At 41.1% G+C, this 20,976-nt stretch overlaps 1 protein-coding gene and 1 long non-coding RNA gene across 3 annotated transcripts in view; one reads left to right on the top strand and one right to left on the bottom strand.

Annotated features, from left to right (window-relative positions):
• The window catches only part of DRP2 (dystrophin related protein 2), a 955,857-nt gene that overhangs the window by 574,264 nt on the left and 360,617 nt on the right, over positions 1–20,976 (bottom strand). The gene's annotated exons all lie outside the window — the stretch shown is intronic.
• The window catches only part of LOC146829086 (uncharacterized), a 210,402-nt gene that overhangs the window by 15,567 nt on the left and 173,859 nt on the right, over positions 1–20,976 (top strand). For both annotated transcript variants that reach the window (XR_014962180.1, XR_014962181.1), the window contains exon 2: positions 19,279–19,375. This is a non-coding gene — a long non-coding RNA (uncharacterized LOC146829086). The remainder of the gene's footprint in view (positions 1–19,278; positions 19,376–20,976) is intronic.

Raw genomic sequence — 20,976 nt, forward strand, 5'->3', positions numbered from 1 at the left:
TGCAGCAGGTTTTCAGTCACTCCATGCCCTCATGAGCCTTCAGGACTCCCCTGAAGGCACAAATAACATATTTTTATGTCACCTGAAGCTATTTCTCCGGCCCTCATTCCCAATGGGTCAAAACTGCTCGAAGGCATTCTCCTGTTTTGCTCCAACCCTAAATTAACCCCACTGCTGCACACGAAATCGGGGGAAAAAACTGCCCCTTCTATGCTTAAGGCAGCTACATTCTAATTGGCAGTCGCCAGAGGCAATGGGGACAGTGCACAATAAACAGAATGGAGCTGGTAATTAAATGTCACTGCCCAGAAAGAGAATATTACTCTTAGTAAACCTCGCCTGAAGCTTTTCAACAGTGTGTTATAAATTGAGACAGTCTCTTTATAACTGAGATTATTAAATGACAAACTGACTGATCTGACTGACTATCTTCAGATCACATTCGTTTTAATATGTTTCTAAATCGCTGCTAGGAGGCGCTGATCTCTAGATAGATGAGGCTGAACGTCATTTTGAACAATGCATGGCAAACTATGTGCTAAACGTTTTATCTACAAAAACACCTGAAAATTGATGAATACAGAGTTCGTGCTGTTCGGCCACAGGGTATGACTGAATGTAGCGCAGTCACAGCAGACACAGTCCATGCAGCGCGCCCAGTCCTGCCCAGTGTAATGCCACCAGGCAGCGGGAGCCTGCAGGCATGTCTGAGCAGATCTAGTTTATTTTTGCAATTTATTTCATCCTCTATGTTAATGAGGGCTTGACTTTCAAGAATCCTATTCCTGCAAATATGTGGTATTTCTCCCTTTTTTTAATGTTATTTATTTGTTTTTATGATATGTTATTAATGCATATTCCGCTAAAATACCCTGGTACCTCCATTCAATCCCTGGACTTGCCTACTTTGACTACAGTACGTATAGTTTAATGCTTAACGTCATCCTCGCCTACATTCCGTTATCTGTTTGACAACCTAGTGTAAGGCTTTGGCCGCACTACCACTTAGTCTATTTTCTGGGCAAGAGATATCTGTACGATTATAATCAAAATCCACACTACAACTTGCCTATTGTTTTCCGTATGCCTATTCTAGCATTGTCTTTATTCTGTAAGCTCACCTCTACTCTGGTGTAAAGTGCTGTGACGTCGATATGATATGGCCCGTTTTATTGAAAACCACAAATATATCAATAAGTTCTGCACGGTGTCTTAATGACATGTTAAGCCAAGTTTTATGGAAAAACAGCAGACAATTTGCAGAGCAGAGGAAGGTTGTTTCAGAGCTGCGTGAACAAGTGCAAATATGAGTGAGCTCACAAGTGGTGGAAGAATTTTGTCTTGTGACCTAGCGAGCAACACTTTGTTTAAAGCCGGAACGTTCAACACATTGAGCAAGTCCTCCAAAATGGTGACCAAAGATTCACAGCTGGGAGCGTAAAATAAACACTGCTTTGCTAAATGTGGCAAGTACTCATATCAATGTTTAATCAGTGGGTTTTAAACATACAGGTTCAAACAGATGACTGACATGTAAAATAATGTCATACTCAGTCTCCCGCTAGCAATGAGCGTCTTATCGCGAAGCTGCAGTGAAAGTGTGAGAGATGTGTAAGTGTGTGAGTCAGTGCGGACTCCTGGATCTAATGCGTGCAACTGTGAACCTAACCATCAACTGGGAGAACCACAAACACGCTGTTGGCCGGACATTAGCATTAGAATATAGTCCACATCTTCATTAATGGAAGGTCCAAGCAGTGTCCCTGGGATGTTTTGCAGCTACTGAAGGTATTTCATCAGGGAGTCTGCAAACTAGCAAACACCCATTACCGCAAGTGTAGATGGGGGAGTCCAGATGATGACAGGAATAGCCAGATCATCCAAGATGTTAGTTACACACCCAACTAACAATATACGTTGATAACTGAGTACAATTACTAGTGTGTCTGTGATTCATAACATTTATTTATTTCTATTTTTGAATTTCTAGTATTATTTCTGAACTGTAGACATTTTTGTATCAAATTCTATTTTTCATCTAAACATCAGGGCCAACACATGCTTCGTCCATTGACAGATTTTCTCAGGACAGAATCAGAGTCGATAGAGATTGTGGTTCCACCTGTGTACATCCGCTCAGATTCAAGAACTCATACCTAGGGAATTCAAGTACAGTCTATGCAATGCCTTCACTTGGTATAGCAGTAAGCACGCATCCTATTTCTCCAAAATGCCCCATCCTATGGTCCATCGTATGAGTATAATAGATCAGAATCCTGGTCCATTAGGAGTAGGGGCAGTTCCAAAGTGTGCACTTGGAACGAAAGGCTGTCAGGATACTTCTGAATGGTTGAATCCCACCCCCCATGTCATTGTTTCATTTTCAACGTGGTTCAGTGATGACGTCTTTTACAAATGCATTCTTTTGGCTTTGAAAGACAGTTTTTTTAATTCCAATAAAATAAAAACGTTTATTGCTTTAGTTAATTAAAACCATAGCAAGTAAAAGCTACTCTAAAGATTTTAGTATAAAACTTCACAGGGCCCTTTCTTGCAGAAACTAAAATCACAGTTTATCATATGGACAGGAGGCATAGAATTAATAAACTTAAAAAAAAAATATTATAACAACAGCTCTAAAATTCAGCAAGCAGCTAGTAGATTGCAAATAAGCTCATTTTAAGGGGTGACCGGACATAGTCCATACATTCCACTGAACAACTTATTGGTTGGGGTTCTTGATCTTTTAGGCAGAGCCACACAATGTTCTTACAGCTTCTAAGACAATGCTGATTAGTCAGGGATACTAATAACCACTTCTGCTCAGTCAGTAATGTGGGATATAGACATCAATAGTGCTCAAAAGACTCATATTTGTAAACCCATATTATGAACCTAGTTTAATTGCCTGCTATTTTATTCATCCAACTATGGCGGTAGTCCCTCTGTGATAATAAGTAAACCCTAAGCCTGATAAACCTGCGCTTTGTTAAGTGTGACAAAGGCATACTCAACTATTTTTCGACGCGGCCCACCAAACTGATTCTTAACATTCCATTGGAAAATATATATATTTTAAAAGAGAGCCACTTTACCTGAACAGTAGCCAGTCTTATAGACTGTCCATAAGGACTCTTCTTTCCCCACAAGATTTTTAAATTAGAGCTATATAGAGCTGCATTTAGGTATAAAAAAACAATAACCACTGGTGGATTTAAAGACATCTAAATTAATTTCCTTCCAAATTAAACTCTTTAAAGTACCCTAGGGGGCATTCCTGATTTTAACACAATGCATGTTTTGTCAGGCAGAATTCTACATGAATTACTGCCTGTATGGTTGCATGTCTGGGACCAAAAACACATCTAAATTTACAACATTGGACAGCATCAGCCATCCCAGAAAGGTTTCCAGGGAAAGCCAAAAATCATAGAAGGTATTAACTTTGCTGAAATAACTCCTAAAATTGGTCATGGCAATGGATTAAATACATTCTTAAGCAGGTGTAAGAAACCTGAGATTAGACTGTAATGTTTGAATTACGTGAGGCTAAATAATTAGTTACTTCCTCTTTCTTCTAGTCAAATGCCCAGATATTTATAGACAGACATCCTCTCCGTCTGACGCCATCCATGTGCCATATACCCAACTTTAGTCCTAAAATGATGCCCTTACTTTTTCAATGCTGATTATGAGTTAGTTTCTCAAGCTATTATCATTTAATTATATTAAATATCTTTGAAGTACAATAACTATTTTATCTAATAATACAGACACATCGGCATAGTACAGAAATGGTAAAAGATTACCACCAGATTTGGAAGGAAATGTTTGGGTTCTGATAGGGGTGTGCTTGAAATCTGTAACATAGCAGGTAAAAAGCTGGGGTGTAATAATGCATCCCTGCTGTAATACTCTATTCATATACTGTTTTTTACATTAACAATGGTCCTAGTTTAACATTGACTCAGGCTCTGAACACAAAGAATGACTTGATTTAAGCAAGGGATGTGGGATAACGCATTCAACCAATTTCCTGTTAATGCCGGTTGAACTAGTTAGAGAATGAATAAAGGCAGCGTAAAGTTTTGCACCCTTATTACTTATAGTCCCATGGATAAGCATTGGAAAGTGATATTAAATTGTGCCTCGCCCCACAGTATTACTGAATCTGGTTTGATAATTGGGGATAATTTTGTTATGCTTGGCTCAATGATCCAGTTCCTGCAATAGGACTTTTGTGACGCATTTACCACCACTCTCAAGAAGGACCATTAGTCCATAGATTAAAAGACAGTGATGACTCCCTTACTTGTAAATAGTGAATAAAATATGCCCCCTCTGGTTGTCAAATAGATGTGCAGAATGCAAGTAATTCTACAACAGAGTAATCAGCTCAACTGCTGGGTGTTCTTAAATATTGAGACAAGGATACCATATGCCCCACGTGCACCATCTGTTTTAAAACTCTTCAATATTTTTTAAAGTATGTTTTTATTTACTGTCCCCTGGGAACCATCATGCCTGATTTCAGAATTGGTGTGTTCACTGTTCATGACATACAGCTTCTCAAAAATCTATGGTATCAAGCAGAAGGAAGGATGTCAAAGAAACATCTACGGGGAAGTTGCTGAAGAGTCAAATCGTATCTAGGTATAGAAGGTGATTGGTTGGATAAAAATGTTCTTTGTTTACTGTCACTAGAAATCAACTGGAATTCCCACTGGTGAATATAATGAAGCTAAAGAGCACTAAATATGACCTCAAGTAGGTAAACAGTCAGTATGTGTGTATGTATTTCTATCATCCATCATTACAAGAAGTGGCATTATTGCATTTTTCGGCATCCACGTCTTTAGGAAGTGACAACACTGGTTTCCTGCCAAAACCATTTTTAAAAGGAGAAGTCAGATAAGCGGTCTCCTTTCAACATCATCCACCTCTACAGGAAGTAACATCACTGTATTTGACAGCATCTACCTTTTCAGGAAGTGACATCATTGATTTCAAGCCAAAAAACAACTTTAACCCCTTCAGCGCGGCGCGGATTCCCGCGCCACGCTGAAGGTTCGTTGCGCAGGCGGGCTCATGACGGAACGGTTCCGTCATGAGCACAGCCCAACCGACGCTCATGACGGAACCGTTCCGTCATGAGCGTCGAAGGGGTTAAAAGAAGAAGCCAGACAAGCAGACTTCATTTCCACACCCATCTCCACAGGAAGCAACATCATTGAATTTCCCAGCATGCACTGCTACAGGAAATGACATCACTGCTTTTAACAGCAGCCTCCTATAAAGGAAGATGCATCACTTCCTGCATTCTCTGTACCTCAATATAGTCCTCAGGGTGTCCCAAAACCTGTGGATCCCAGCAAAGTGTGGACACACTCAAAGACACTGCCTATTTGAGCCCATTAGGGTCAGGAAGGGCTTTAGGCAAGAACCCCTTTTCCTGTATAACATAAGATATAATAATGTATCTCACCCAGCGCCCTCCACTGCCCACCATGACAATCACACCCATACTTTTTTTAACTGCATTGTATTAGTTTCATTAAAATAAGAAAAACAAAGAAACATACAGTGCAAGAGTGCAGTTTCACTCATAGTATCCCAGAAATTCCAAAGTAAAAATAAAGGCGGTAACAGACATGATCTCGCTTCATACACCTTGTGAAATAGCTTCAGGGTGGTACATGCAATCACACCCATACTTAGATCAAGCAAACCCTCTCATAGCATATTCATGACATATGGATCTGACATCATACACACCCCACTAACCACCACACACCCTTAAACTAACAAACACATTTCAGCTCATTCTCATTAATACATGCTGTGCAGTACTCCATGCTCCAGACATTGCAGACCTTATTAACTATCACAAGCTTGATGCACTCCTCACCACAGAAACATGGTTCACCTCCACACACTTGCAAATACTAGACTTCCTTGTTGTTGCAGGCTAACATGTTTATCATGTGGACAGCGCACATAAAAAGGGATGAAGCTTTTCTGTCATAAGCAAGTCCTCCACGTCCTACACCACAGGCAGCATATGGGTCTGACCTTCATGGAGCTCCTCCCCACTTTTTGCGGCTCTGTCACTTTCCATTTCACCTCCAGGCCTCCCAAGCAGTGCAAGAACTTTATTGAGAAATTCTCATATACCCTCACCTCTTTATCAAATCTATCAAGCTCTCACCACACTCTTGGGTGACTTTAATCTCCCTGACAATGCAAGCGCAATCATTTTTTTTTTTTAAATAACACCCTCCTCGACCTCTTAAACACAGTAATTTTTTAACTCTTCCAGAAAACATCATCAACAATCCAATACAAAACACCCATACCTCTGAACTACAGCAACCACCATGCCACCCCATCTCCCTGCTCAGCGTCCAACCAGCAACCCAAAATCAAACTAAAAGACATGTCAAATCTTCGGATACTTCATAGACATCTTCATCTACAGCCTAAAACTTTAACTCTTCACTCACCCTGCCAATTCCATGCCGACATCAACACAGAAATTCTCCAAGATAATGTATGAACTTTAGACAGTACAAGTCAAAATCTGAGAGAGACAATCACTGCTTCTGGATTGTGTAATATTCATTTCATTCTCAATTCAGGGAAATTCAGAGTCTTATGTGTTCATGTATTTTATGTATTAACTGTAGGCACTTCAAATGTCAAAAACACAGGTGCCCAGCTCTGTGCTGAGCCAGTGCAGCTCTTCATGATATTGTCTACATTATTTTGCATCCTTATGTTGTTGTGGACCTCTCAGAGCACCACATTGCAGGAAATTCCCTGCAATACAGCCAAGTAAATAGCTCAGACCAATCCTATACCTCGAGGAGCAGGTTCTCTGGGGAGGGATGTGTTGTCATGGCACTGTATAATGTGGGGTTGTGCACAGATAATCTGGCTCATATAATCACGTAAATCGAAGATATCATTAAGATTTCCTTTCACCAAAGCAATGTAAACAAGTTGGAATTTGTTGTGTTATTTACCGCTCATTACTTCAATTCCTCTTTCTTAGTGTTGCGTTTCCTTCCCACGTGGCAGTGGATTTCAAGTCAAGGTGTATGTTTGACTACTCTACAGATCACACGGATCGTCTCTCTAGACCCTGGATAGGCCCTGGCTTTCATGGCACTCACTCCCACTACATGTCTATCTTCTCATACAGGTGAAGCAAATTCATCAGTTCCATATTGTCTTTAAAGTGAGTGGAGAGCCCTCATTAAACTTCCCTGAAGGCAACAAAATTATCTGGAATCTAAATCCAAACAAGCACTAGCAAAGATCATAGGCAGACCTATTGTCTTTGCCAATGCTTTTTGCAATGCAGCATTGGGAAAAAACCGGAAAAATATGCAATGTATGTCCACGTCCATGCCTCTTCGCTCACATGTATCTATGTATTATGGTGACGCCTAGAGTGATGACATATACGTCACATGTATCACTTCCATGTGTTCACATGGCATGATGCAGCCGCTATTTTTTACTTTTTGATTTACCATCCTTGTGAATGCCCATCTTGGAGCAGTAAGTTAAAAAACTAATAGAAGGCGCGCAAAATTGTCTTTTAGGAAAGGAATGGTCTTGCAGCAACAAAAAAACTGTTAAAACAAATGCAACAGAGGATCAGCTGGGGAAATGGGGAAAATCAGGACCCAGAGAGGAGGGGGTGGGGGTCAAGGGTGAAGCAGAGAAGCTTGGGAAGGTTGAGTGCAAGTTGAAAAATAAAATGAAAATAATGCTGGGCTGGGAGCAGTGGGGGAAACAACAGAGAAACTGGTGGGAGATAACCCACACAGAGCTCACGGAGAGGGGCTTAGAGGAGGGAAGCATTACATAAGGTGGAGCGGAAGAAAGAACATGCACTCCATTGGAAAGTTAAAAGCAAAAAAAGTAGTTCCTTGAATAGGAGCAGTGGAAGGATGCAAGCTGTCCAATCAAAAGGATGGCATTCTACAGAGGCGGAGCATACAAAGAAGAGGAAGGAAGGAAATTGAACAAAAAGTACCCAAAGAGGAGTAGGAAGTCAAACAATGCTAACCAACAGGCTGACTCTGCATCCACTACAGCTGTTAGTATTGTCCACAATAGGTGTTGGTAAAACATACAATGTGTACTACCGATACTTCAAAAAAAGTAACATGAAGGCCACATATTTATGATTACTGTTGCTAACTGAGTGTCCATATTTTTGCTTGTGTGTGTTTGTGTGTGTGCGCTTGAAAGTTTTTGCATCTCTGTGCCTAGGTGTGTGTGTTTGTGTGTGTATCAATGTATGGTTGTATGCGTGTGTGTGTGTTTATTAATGTGTCAATTATAGCATAACATACAAACACAAAAAACTGACAAAGCAAAGGGTCTGGCCCTTGCAAGACTGGAATATTTTCACCATTTCTTTCCAACAAATGCAATACACATGAAAAGTAACAAAAGTAAAAATGCCACATTTTAAAAGTAGTGCGCAAATGTGTGCAAGAAAATAAGTAAAAAATCTATCAAATAAATTCATGAACAAAAATATGAACTAAAAGCAGAAATAAATGAAGGGATTGGCTCCCCAGCTTTGTACTGAAATGGAGTGTTTTTGGGTGGATATACACATGTGCAAGAGCGAAATGCCATGACTCACAGTGAAAAGATCGAATGACTGAAATGAACTGATACATTGCCCCATGCTGTTGGCTGTGGTGGGCGCAGGTTAAATGTGAATGACACTTGAACAGATTATTTTGTAAAGATGGTTGATCGTGTCGTACACACACACATATGCATGATTCTCTGAAAACTTGAGGTTAGCGAGCCAACTTAAAGTGTATCTTTGGTAGCCCTACAAACAGCCTGAGCTATTGACTTTGTAAAATTTTATTACTTTAAGTCCCGAGTTCTTGATTTGAGCAGGTGTTATGGAAACAGCGATTTAACTGTAAATTTCCGATACATTGTTTCAGAGGAAAATTATATTTTATGTATCTTACTCAGCTGCTTCCTTCATGCATTGTTCCTCTGGAATGTTTAAGTATAATTGGTCTGTAATTTGCAGGCTATTGTGTGATATGATTTTGGTTGTCAGAGCAACAGTAGCATTGGCTGACAGGCTCATAACTGTAATCCTTAAACTTTGGATCTACATTCGTTTGTTAGCTCTGTGTAGTGTTGACCCACGTAAAAAACAGAAGACATGATTCATCCCTCTAATTCAATGTGCATTCGCCTCCACTCACACTACATGCGAGGCGTGCAGTGAGCGAATTAGTGAGCACAAAATGAAACGGGCCAATCTGGAGACCGCGATGGAACCAAAAAATAGCCTGGATTCACTCATTCATTTTGAAACATGCAAATTGATTAATTTAAAAAAGACTGGGTTTTCCATAGAAAAGGATCAATTTGCAAAAACAATAAAAGATTTTGTAACCCAAACCGCAATCCTCTAAAACAGAGGTCTTCAAACTTCCTGATGCCGAGACCCCCTGTCAAACTTTTTAAGGCATAATGTCCCCCTCCTGACAAAAAAGATCTAGAAACTGGTACTCCTCATCATCGACCACCATTGAAAACCATAAACGCGCCCAATTGCCACATCAAATCATTTTTTCGGTGGGTAAATAATGTCAAACAGTGTTTAGCAAACCAGAGGTCAGTGAGTGTGGCCAAACGTGTGGCTAAAAACAAAGGGCTTAATTTATGAGGAATTGGCATAGGGCAGCGCCACAAGTCTTCTTGCTGCCCTGCCCCATGCTAATGTGAAAGGGCAGGAATGCACCGTATTTATGAAATAAGGTGCAGTCCTGTCCTTTCGTCCTGCGGAGATGCATAAATTGTTGCCTAGAGTAGGCAGGATTGTTTTTGTGCACAAAGGGGCAAGTTCCTGCACAAAAACAATCCAGAGAGGTGTTTTCCTCTTTCTATGTTAGCTAGAGAATGCAGCACATATGGAAAGAGGAAAACAAGGAGAAATGAAAACATTTCTCCTTGTTATGCCTGCGGTTGACGAGCATAAGGTTTTGGCGCTGCCCCACGTGATTTTGTAAATCTGGGGCAGCATCAAAATCCATGGGTGTTGCGTGGGAACACCCACCACAATGTCCATGGAATGCCAACACAGCAACTTGCGCTGCTTTGTCTTACTCCATCCACATCTATGAGGCCATGACTTTGCGTCGCCACATAGATATGATTGAGACGCTTGTGCTGCCGGAGCTTCAAAACATGTGACGCTCCGGCGGCACAAGCCTCTCGTTAATAAGCCCCAAAATCTTTTGTTCGTTGTTTGGGTCTTTCAACATCAGTTAGCTACATATAAAAAATACATTTAAAAAAGTTGTTACTCAGTGGGTAATGCACTGGAGTACCTTATGAAACCTCTATTAGTTAATGCACTGCATAGTGTCTAAGGTGGCTTGCAATATGCTTTTAATGTACAGATGGGAGTATTTAATTTCATATAGCAAGTAGGTGTTTTCAAACTTTCACAGCGGTCTTGTGTGCTCTCTTGTTAGGCATCAGTAGGTCATCCAGTTCTGAATGTCTTATTTTTTCCATGCTTGAACTTTTAATTGTTGTTCAGATATCATGACCTGGGTACACCACTCATGCCTGTCTCGACAGGCATGAGCAGTGTGGAACCAGAGAGCCACAGAATTAAACTTGGTTGGTGCAGTGGAGAATAGTGACTTGTACTTTTTTAGTGCTACGAGGTCACAGCCTGTGACATAAAGCACTGTGAATGTTCAAGTCAATATTTTATACTTGCATTCACACAGTATAAGATAGACTGCTAACAAATTTGCCAATAGTTTTACAATAAAATGGTGCTTCCAAAATCTAGATTTTGATAATACCAGACTGCAGGTAATGCGATTTTGTTTTACATAACTGCTCATTCAAAACCTCCTCTGGGGTACTAAGTGCTGTCTAAGTACAAATACGAATAAAAACACTCTCCTCACAGCCCAGTTGTTAACTCTTTGCACTACCACTCAAAAAAACAAATATTTGCCATCACAATGCTTGGAGTGATTCGAGCATTTATAGCCAGAACCGGACCCCAAGCATCCTTTACATGTGCAGATTAACTCATAGCACACATTTGCATGGAAGGACGGTTTAGCTGTCTGCCCTGCTTCTTCCTTTCACAGCACAGGAGACTCAATTAATTAAACTTCAGCTGAAGCATTTTAAGGAATGGAATTAACAGTCCCCGAACTGTTGTCAGTTGTCTTTTTCCAAAACAAAACATTTGGGTTTCCAGACAGAAGTGAGGCCTGGGAATGCGAACCCCCTTCTCAGGATGCATGCCCCCCCTGGGGGTCACACCCCACAGATTGAAGACCTCTGCTCTAAAACAACCCTTATTGATTTTTGGTGCAGCGGATTTTCAGGTCACTTCCATACATCAGGCAAGACTTGAAGGCACCCTTATCTTTTTTTAAATGTTCTACCAGAGGCCTCTGCTGATGCATGGTCTTTTCGGCATCAATACAACTTAGATAAAGAACACCACATAGACAACCACTCAGAGAATGTTAGTAACTGGATTTTGAATATTTTTTTAGCTCAAGATGGTCTTTACCTGAATTAATATTCTTCTTCTTTTATGCAGCATTTGTTTTACAATATCTATACAGAGGTTATTGATAACCAGTTGTGGGTAATGTTTTCAACTTCCTGGTCATTCATTCAGTTTCAGAACGTACGTGATTCTGTGAACTGAGCATTTGTGACTGTGCTACTGTCTATATAACCGTGCTGGCGCTAGTGCGGATGATATTACTTGCCATGGCTATAGCATTGTATTTACCCTTGACCTCCAAAAGCCTTTCACTTATTTCATAGGGGATACAAGCAGTCCTTGACTAGCTGAATGATTGAGCGACACAAGCAGCCGCGGCCCGTGCAGGTAAAAGCAGTGAGGCCAGGTGGGGGGGATTTCAACAGACGATGATGAGGGAAAATGAATTATTTATTAATAGTCATTGTCCGTCAAAATCCCCCTCCCCCCCCGGCCTGCCCAACCACGCTTACCTGCAAGGGCCACGCCTGGACACAAGTGAACCCTTCTAATAGATTCCTGGGGCATAACTTAACCTTTAGAACTTGTTAAATAGGTAAACAATGCATTGCGCAACACGTGTTCCACATTTAAACAATTTGTTGTAGAGACAATCATGAAGGAGAGGTCATGGAATAGGTAGGTAATTCGTAGACCCAAGAGGGTTACAGATATTATATTATTTATTTTTAAGAGCACACAGATTACTATGACCTTTTAATTCTGATAGGGGCTGTGACAGCAGTTAGCAGTCCCATCAGAAATATATGTTTTTTACTTCCACACAGAGGTTTTGGCTGCTGGAAACAGTTGAGATCTCTGTGTGGGAGACAACTGTAAATGAAGCATAACAAAGCAAACTGGATCCAGAATGACCTGTTCCCTTGGCAATTTCTTATTTCTTAGAGGCACCTCAGCGTCCAAATCATAATGAGCTGAATTTTCTCCACCCACCAAGCCAATGATATCCAGAGGTATCAGTAACTCTGGGGGAGGGGAACATTCAGCCCATTTTCTGGGCTACTTGTAATGAGGCCCTAAGTATCCTAATTGTCAAATATTGTTTGATAAATGGAATCAAACCTTTTTTTGTTGTTTTACCTTCTACTTTAGTCAATACTCTCCATCATAATCATCTGACCACATCTTATTTGATCGTCTTTTAATGTACTTCCTGGTTTGCAGAGATTTAATTTTGGCACATTGCCTCTGACTTGCGTGGACATTGTCTTTACTGGAGAGTATGTCAGTTTTCCTAGAGATTAGGGGGTCATTTAGTGTTTGGTGAATATGGTACATACGCAAAAAAAAGCTGATGCCCACACTGCCAAACTCATGGTTTTCCCATCCCATTTAGATGTGGGGGGAGGTACCAGGTTTCCGTCGGTGGATGCTCAGCTGGATCGTCTGGCGGAATCCTTTGACCAATAACTCATCTGCCCAAGAGCCATCTACCAATGTATTCCCAACCATATGACCTATTTAAGGGTGGCCATTTTGAAGTACATTTTCCTGTTCAGGTCTGCCAGAGAAATGTGACATGGATAGAACAGTATAGAGACTACCCTACATCTACGATATCCTTTGCAAGACAAATTTAGATATTGAATCTAAACTGTGTCGAAGAAACCCACATGTGCATTAATAATTTACACAATTCTTTATTTAGCACTAACTAGACCAACCACAGTAGGTGCAACGCGATTACAGTAAAGATTAGAAACACATTAGCAAAAGTGAATATTAAAAATTTAAGACAGAGAAGATACTTCATGTTTTATTAAAACCTTAAACAAGCATGTGTTTGAATTTCTGATGATTTCCTGAATATGCAACTCTCTAATACAGTCTTACATAGCCGGAGACCAGCAATGGCGAGTGCACCCTTCTACGATCCAGATACAGAGTTCAAGGGCAGGGAGCTCGGTTAACTGGAATAATGTTCCCTGGAATCCCAAAAATCCTCCTTCAGGGACTAAACCCTGTAGTTTTTATAAATATCTTTCTTTTTTGGGACTAAAACCTGTCATTTTTGTGGATGGTTTCACTCTAAAAATGTGCTGTCTTTGTTACTTTTCTCAAAAGAGATCAGGGCACAAGTTGAGAATCTATCCGTTCATGGGGTAATGAGAATGAAAATTCACCAACGGTGAATGTGAACAGACTCAACTGCAGGCTTGAATATAACTTTGCTTAATGTGTGCAATGATAACCATTAATAAAGTTATCTTCTACTCATCTATTGTGTATTCAAGCAAGTCAAAATCCCCACGGCTCAAACGAAAACTTTCATATTTACTAAGGACCAGATGTACGACCATTTTTAGTGGTCGCAAACGGAAAATCGGGCAGTTTGCGACCGCTAAAAAGGGTTGTAGCATGTACAAACCCTATTTTGCGGTTGATAACCTATTACCGACTCGCAAACCCTGTTATCAAAAAGAGGTGTGCCAAGGGCGTCCCTTCCTAATAGCGAGTCTCAGGGGGATGTATGATTGCTTTGCGACCACAAATGTGGCCGCAAAAATTTCACAGTTACCACCAATTTCAAATCGGTGGTAAGCCCGTCGCAAACAGGAAGGGGTATCTTGGGACCCCTTACCCTTGGTGTTTGGCAGAAAAAGTATTTTTGGACAGCAGCCAGAGGTCCCATGGATCACTGACCTTAAACAAAATGAAAATAAATCTTTTCTTTTTTTTCTTTTAAACGTATCCCGTTTTCCTTTAAGGAAAACGAGCTACATTTAAAATAAAAAATGTAGCTTTATTTAAAAAGCAAACACAGACATGGTGGTCTGTTGTCCCCAGCAGGTTACCAACCATCCCAATGATTGTACCCTATTCCGAATGGGTCGCAAATTGCGACGTGCCTCATGAATATTGATGAGGCCGGTAATTTGCAACCCCATTGGGAATCGCTAAATGTGTCTGAGACACATTAGTACATGCCATTTAGCAAGTTGCAAAAAATTGCAATTTGCGACCCGCAAAAAGGAATAGTCGTACATCTGGCCCATTACACCCATTTCTTGTTACCCCACCAAAGAGCAGAGATAACAGGTAATAGGCTATGATTGGCAATCAATGGTGATAATTGGTGATAGTCACAACAGGGCGTGTTCAGGCCAGACACATAGTTGGGCAAACAGACAAGGTCCCTCACACAGAAATATGCTTGCATGATTGTGATTATCTCCCGAGTCCTTTGTCACCACTGAATCACCATATTTGTCTTCTCGTAGAAAAAGTGAGCAAATCACCAGGGTACATTTGGTAGGGTAGAGGCATCCTTGACCCATATAAGATAAGACACATAGAATGTCAGCAAGGAGATGGGGAAGGTTACTAAGACCAGATATTCCTCAGACGCGTATGTTTGGCTTCTGATGGGAGTACTGTATGTTGAGGAGTCCTGGCTATTCCGAATGCCAAGGTCTGCCCTTTTCTGTGGATATATGGATTTTTCCATAAGCTCGTTAAATGATATATGCTAGACCCTCTCTGTGTCAGCAATTACAGATTGTTAATAAAAGCTTCAGTTTGGAACTCAGGATGTTGTGTAAGAGTGTGTAGTTAGCAATTCACTTAAAAGCTCCTGGTCCCAATGAACAAGGATAAGGCAGAAATATATATTCCATGGTCTTTGTAATGGTTTTATGCCTGCACTTTGTGCCTATTTAACATGCATGCTCTATTGTCACCTCTCAGAATACAAAGCCTTAGGCATATAGGCCTACTTCTGTTTTGGGTACACTGCAAAGGTCAGTGCTAATGACAGTAGTGAACACCTCCATATTAGCATTGGTCTGTTGTCTGATGATTGGCTACGAGCATAAAATTCTCATAAGAAGACTTCCTGGATTTACTGAACAGTATTAGACAGCTGTAAAAGTACTTTCACAATGACTATGTGGCGCCATGCTTCCCCACCTCCCCCCTGTGGCACTAAGCCCCACCCTTGCCATCTGTGACACCAGGAAGTCAGTCATAAAGCCAGGCTCTAGGGCAAAAGTGCCTCGTTACATGATTGATACATTGGTTTCCAGTAGGTGGACAATGTGAGCCACCTATTCTGGGGTATGAGGAGTTTAGAGGGGTACGGACAGCCATTTGTGCTGGAGTGCCACAAGCGGAGTATTAACGAGAATCTGAACCCCTTCCGTTAAGCACTTTAACTATGCATTCTCATCTGGTTCTCTGCAGATGTGCAAACCTACAGTGTGCTTGTGTGCATTTATTGTATTTGGTTTCTGGTAAGAGCTCTAGATTTATGTGTTGGTTGCCCTTCTTTTCAATTGAGTGCCCTCTTTTTTAAGCATCAGTTCAGTTTGAAAATGATGTATTGTATTATTCCCCTGCTTACGACCACTTACATCAAAATAAAATGAGCAGAAGTACTACTTTTAGATCACGGCTACCAGATAATTAACCTGTCTGGATGTTAAAGACATATTGTGGACTTATAAAGAACATGCAGGGGCTTGAAGCCAGTCAATGTTAGTGGTGTTAATAAAAGCAAGATATAATCAGAAAATAATGTACTTTTCCAATTGACAGTGGAGAGAGGGAGCAACCATGCCATGCACTCGTCCTAAAAGAAATGCTTACTATAGATTGGTTTTCCTGTCACTCATTTGCCTCCTTCTTATTTGTGTCCCAGCCTGTCAATATTGTGTTTGTTCCTCCCATGGACCATAGCCTCTTTACTTTCTCTTTTGATTGGCTGACTTCTATGCTACCACTGCTTGCTATTCAATCACTACTTTTTTTCTTTTTGGCTAAGCACTGTTTGAAAGTGCATGTACTTTCCAGCTGTTTACCATGTGTACTCTTCTCCCCCTACACTGCGTATTAGCCTCCGTTACCGGTGTGCTTCTTGACATTACCCTCTATGTTGCGCTCACTCTCAGGTGCTCCCCCATTGCTTTCTTGCCCATGTGCTTCTCCCCATCCTTTTCACATTGCTCTCTTGGCTGTTGCTTAGCCTCTCTACCCGCCATCCATACTTCCCGTTATAGGCTTTTTTTTCTTACTTCACCATGTTGCACAACATAGCGGATGCTGTACAACATGACTAAAAACCATTGGCAAAGCTAAACGGTAGCAAAGGTAAGGCCTATTGGCTTTGCCAGTGCTTGCTACTCTGTCCAGCCAATGCGTACAGAAGCACTGACTATATGATTATTTTTAACCTTATTTTATGCACAGTTTAGGTGCCAATAAAACACATTGTGCATACTTTGTCTATTAAAACTGTTATGTTTGTGTTTGTATATGATGCATCTAGTCTGGCCTACTACTTATGCTCTCTTCAATCCACAAAAAAAACTGTCTTCCTCCTGCCCTACCTGTCCTTCCATGGCAACACTCTCCTTCAATCTGACTAAACTACTGTCCTGCCTCCCTCCTTAACCACCATCTGAGCATTTCCCTCCCATCCCAAAGTTATCTCTCCGCTCACACAAGAGCAGGGAGCAGTGCTTAATTTGAGCCAGTGGCTTCCGATGCTTGGCACCAACACTTAATTTTCAGCACTGGCACTTATGACAGTCTGCCTCATGGTGGCACTGTTTAATCTAATTTGGAGATGAGCACATCAGCAGTGTTTTATTAATGCAATATAGACTAAAAGTGACTAATGCCTGACTCCCAAGACATTCTTATAACTTGGGGGGCTAGGAATAGTCTGAATTGTCACACTTGTAGGAATGTGATTGGTAGTAGCTGTGTCATTCACAGCACTAGCAGGGGCAATGTGTGGTGCAACCTGCAGTGGCCTCCTGATGAGGGCTCTGTCTCTTACTGTTTTACAAATGAAGCACTGGCAGAGAGCCAGCACTGCACTAACTGCAGCTCTGTGAGAGCCACACCTCAATTTGGCCTGATTTTTCCTCTCAGCTCGGGACTGCATGGCTGAAATGGGAAACAAAGATTTGTGGCACAAAAGCAAAACCAACATTCCTCTCACTCTCTCTGTCATCGAAAGACCCAAGGGAGGTTCTGTATTGGCATGAGCCAAAGTGCAGGCTTTTGGGTCTGGCACTTCACTGCTATGTCAGAGAAGAGAAAACAGCTAAACTCGCCAGAGCTGATTTTTGGTGGGTCATGAAAGTCTGGCCAATAAATAAAGAGGTCTTTAAATTCTGTGTTTAGCTTGTCACATTTGACAGCAATTTAATGACAGAGGTCAAATGTCAGGCTGTTTTATTCTTTCAACATGGGGATTGGTGTTTACTTTTCTTTCTCTGGCTGGAAAGTGAGAGGAGGCATTTTTTGCAATTCTAAAGTGTGCTGGAAACAGACAATTCAATTGGATTTTAAAAAATCAAGACACTTGCCGATACAGAAATGATATATATTCTAGAAACTCGATTTCCGCACATTATTATTATTTGTGTGCTATATAGATTTTTATGGGTAAAACTGTACATCTGTGCAAATTTAGTGGCCATTTCAATGAAAATTATGATGTCTGTAAATGGCAATAGGCTATCAAATGATGCTTTAGTTGCATTCAAAAATCGCCCGCCTCACGCCCATTACATGTAGGTGGAACGTGAAAGTTTGTTGTTCTAAAAAGTAGGTCGTGGTTCTGAAAACTTTGGGAGCCACTGTTCTAGATAATGATTTACTTCGGAAGCCAGACATAACATAAAAATGCCAACTTGTTTAAAAAGGGAGAACCAGCAACATAAGTGGGACTGTTGTTGATTTGCCATTTGAATACCCTATTGGATAGCCGATAATCCTTACAAGGGCCTCCTTGGTGGCTCATGCTCCTTTAAGTTCCCTCTTATATGGTACATGGCAGTTTACATCTTCTTGTATATGATTGATGCCTTCCTACCTCTACCTCTTCCTACCTTTCTTGTGTGTATAGGTGCTATTGTATCTACATTTTGTTGACAATGGCTTTTCTATCTACTCCTCCGTGGCAGATGTGTGACCTAAATCACATTTCAAATGGTATGGTGCCAGAATATCTTAATCAAAATATGGTCTGGCAGAAAAATTGTTTCCTAACTTTCATTTTCAAAACCATAACCCATCCCCTCCCCCCACCTCCCAGGAATTGATTATAAAATATCTATACCCAATAGAAAGATATTTTTGTATACTGTATTTAGGGAGAATATTTCTGTCAGGTGGTATTTTTACTAATTAAAATGCTGGCATACAACTCTTTCAAAACACCTCTTGGATAATGATATATTTTACAGAGTACTTTTATGTGGCTAATACATACTGTCAGGAGCATCCATCTTTGACCTGTTGGACGTAAAGGCCCCTTCATTATTCATTGTTTTTCTGTGCCCACCTTTTATTATCTCCTTTAGCAGTTTGTTGCTGTAACAGAATTGTAATGGGTAGGACTGAGACCTTTCTGCCTTCTCTTCTCTCTTTCTTCCTCTGTCCCGCTCACTCTCATTCTCATTTTTCCTCTATCTCTTTCTTTGCAATTCAATGGCATGTCTCTTCCTCTGATCTCTTTTGTGGTCTTTCTCTATGCATTACATAATACATTACTTTCTTATCCTGATTGCCACTCTGTTGAAATATACATATATTGCTCCCTCCTCTGTGTTGGCCCCACACAAAATTATTGTTTAAAGCAAAACAGAAGACTGACAGCTGATGCAAACCACAGCATACTGTCCACTTCATTACACTGTGCTTTATCATTACAGAGCTAGTAGCCGCCTTCAACGCCGTGGCCTCCACAGAACCGAGAGAAGCGAGGGAACAGCAGCTATTACTGTCAGCACCTCCTCAACCTTCCACAGGGCAAGTACTTAAAGATTTTGCAAAAGTAAACTACAGTGGTACATGATATCAATATTTTAAATTCTATGCAACTGGAAGTGACATAACATATAGAAAGAAAAGTTTGCAGATCCAATATCACGTTTAGAAATGTGATAATCATGCCCCTCCCAATCACTAACACTCTCACATTAATATTTTGTTTTAATATAAAACTCAAAATGTACTTCTGCTGCCTCCAATATTTGTGAATAACAGGTTGCACTCTTACCCAATTTAATAGCATTCAATGTATTTAATTCAGAAGGATGGAAAGCTGAGTTTGCCTTGGACGAGTTTAAATTCATGATGACCTACAGATCACAGTAGAACTCAAGGGTGAGCGGTTATGTTATATGCTATGTTATGTTATTTTATGTGATGTTATGTTACAAAGATTTGTAGAGTGCACTGTCAGCTGGGAGCGTGCCCTGGTGCTGAACAGATGAAAGTCTAGACAAATCTATGGCCTAGTGGGACTACTCGAAAAGCCAGGTCTTGAGCTTCTTGAGGAATTCAAAAAAGTGAGCAAGAGGCTCTTATGTGTAGTGGCAGGTTGTTTAATGCTTTAGGAGCGATGTAGGCGAAGGCTCAACCACCAGATATGGCTTTCCATATGTGTGGAATATGTGAAAGTAGCAGTTTGGACAAGCAGAGGTGTCTCAAAGGTTTATCTCTCTGAGCTCTCTATGTTTGGCAATAAGCCACACAAGCGTATAAGCCCCTATCAACTGCTACACAGAAGTCCTGCCCCCTCTCCGATGCAGACATATATGTGATTTATTTCATGAGCCAGTAAATGGTCCCAGGTACCTCATTCCCCTGGATCTGAGGGCATTTAAATTTGACTATGGGAAGGGGGCTTGCGATCCACCTCCCTGACCTATTTTATGGCCCCTGGGACCCCATGCCTAAGGGCCCAGAGTCTTATTTAGAGAGGAGGGAATGGGGCCCCCCTCTCAAGCTATAGTAAGGCCCCAGGGACTCAAAATCCCCTGGGGTCCAAAGTTAGTCAGTGTTTTAGGGACCATGGCCGACAGAGTGTGGACAGAGATTACAGATCTAATTCACTGCCCGCACTCTCCTGGGCAGTTAACACAGCTTCGCTCCCACCCGGTGGGAGCAGAAACAAAACCTCTTCCCTATGGCTGGCTCCCTTTGGCACTCAGGATGAGTGCTGACAGGGGAGCCGGCAGGTCTGCAAGGCATTGAGCCTGTCCCCGTATCCCCCAAAAATGTGTATATTGTGGGTGCCCCCGGTGGGACCGGACCAAACACTAAAAAGAAAAATACTTTTTTCTTTAAAAAAAAAAAAAAAAAAAAAAGACAGGCAGCATAGAAGTGGGCTCCCAGTACTGTCATTTAAAAAAAAACTGAATAGACTGGGTGTACACTGAATGAGACCAGGGCACCCAATTATATATATTAAAAAAGCAGCCTTGCCACTTCACTATAGAAATGGTGAGACCACTCAAAATATTCACTGTTCTGAGTCCCAAGAAGAGGCAGGGGTACCACAAAAACAATTTAGAAAAGTGTTGTTGTGGGCTGCAAGGAGAACAACCACCCCCAGGAACCTTTTT

This window comes from Triturus cristatus, chromosome 5_2 (assembly GCF_964204655.1).
Source record: "Triturus cristatus chromosome 5_2, aTriCri1.1, whole genome shotgun sequence".
NCBI classification, from domain to species: Eukaryota; Metazoa; Chordata; class Amphibia; order Caudata; family Salamandridae; genus Triturus; species Triturus cristatus.